We start from the raw sequence: 1820 nt of genomic DNA, 5'->3' as shown, positions 1-1820 counted from the left end.
AGACAACACCTGTGAAAGTTACTCGGAGTTAAGCAATAACAAAAGTGAAAAGGAAAGCCCACATCCTGATCATATCTACCAGAAGGCAATCAGAAAGCATAAAAAATACTGAAACACTCAATTAAATATCAAGGCCAGAGCTAAACATTGAACATATCCAAGAAGCAAAAACAGATGACCATATCAGCACATGTCCAGAAACAAGATAAAATGTCTGAGACAAATAACCTAGAGGTAGATCTGAACTCTATTCTGGAATGAGGCTAGGCCTCGGAAATTCCTGAAAAGGATTAATAAAAATGATTATAAGATGTTTCAAAACACTTTAAAATGGAGTTGAGAAAAATAAGGAAGAAGTCAGGAAAGTGCTACAGGAACAATAAAAAAAGATAGATACAACACTGGAAATAATTCAAAACCTACAGAAAGAGGTCCAAAAGATTGATAATAAAATATCAGATATAGACAATACACTGAAAGGGCAAAGGAGTAGAACTGAAGAAATGGAAGCCAGAACTAGTGAGCTGAAGGACAAATCTCTCAAGCAGAAAAAAGAATTAAAAAAAATATGAAGAAGGTCTAAGATTCATGTTGGACAACATGAATAGGAATAACTTAAGAATTATCGGCATTCCAGAACAGGAAGAATCACACAAGTTCATAGAGGAAATAATTGAAGAGCTGCTAGAAGAAAATTTCTCCAACATCCGGAAAAAGCATAAAGATAAGCATACAAGAACCTCAACGAACCCAGGAAGGTAAGACCCCAAAAGAAAATCACCAAGACATATCATAATCAAGCTCTCCAAAATCAAAGATAAGGAGAGAATCCTGAAAGCAGCTAGGGAAAAGTGAAGTGTTACATACAAAGGCAAGGAAGTCAGATTAAACTCAGCTCTCTCAACAGAAACCATGCAACGGGGAGACATATATAAAACCCTGAAAGAAAAAAAACAAACTGCTAACCAAGAATCCTTTATCTAGCAAAGCTATCAATCAAATACAATGGTGTAATCAAAACATTCCAGGATAAACAAAAGCTAAGGGATTTTGCAAAAGTCTAACATGCTACAAAACATCCTAAAGGGAGTTCTGTGGACTAAGAACCAACAAGAACAGACAACAACCAAAGATTGACATAGGTGGCAGCACCTCCTAAAACTAAATTGACAGATGGAAGAGTTGAGAACAGAACAAAACCATAAGAACAAATCAGAGGATCTCGGAGGTCAGTCTATGGTCAAAACAATTTCAATGTGAAAGAAGGTAAACAGGTAGGAACAGAGATCCAGATGGTGAGAAGGTCAGGTAGATTACAGGATAAAATAGACTGCACTAAATGGAGGGGAAAGTTAATTGAATATATGGTAATCCCAAAGAAAATGAACACTTCACAACAGACCAAGAAAATGAAAATCCAATAAGAACATGGAAACATTCAAACTATGAAGAAATTGACAAAAAGAACACAAAAACTATAAACTCAGCAAAGGAAAACACAGAACAAAGAGAGCTAGCATCACAAAAAAACAAACATAATGGCGGCAATTAATCCATACCTATCAATAATTACACTAAATATAAATGGATTAAAAGCACCAGTTAAGAGAAGGAGGGTGGCACAATGGATAAGAAAACAAGATCCTTCAATATGCTGTCTGAAAGAGACACATCTTACACACAGAGACAAAAACAGATTAAAAGTTAAAGAACGTAAAAAAATATATACCAAGCTAATTGCAATAAAAAACGAAGAGGAGTGGCAGTACTAATCTCTGATAAAATAAACTTTAAGGCAAAAACCAGCATAATAGATAAAG

This window comes from Chrysochloris asiatica, unplaced genomic scaffold (genome assembly GCF_000296735.1).
Source record: "Chrysochloris asiatica unplaced genomic scaffold, ChrAsi1.0 scaffold00161, whole genome shotgun sequence".
In the NCBI taxonomy this organism is placed as follows: domain Eukaryota; kingdom Metazoa; phylum Chordata; class Mammalia; order Afrosoricida; family Chrysochloridae; genus Chrysochloris; species Chrysochloris asiatica.
Note: the sequence above shows the minus strand (reverse complement) of the source record.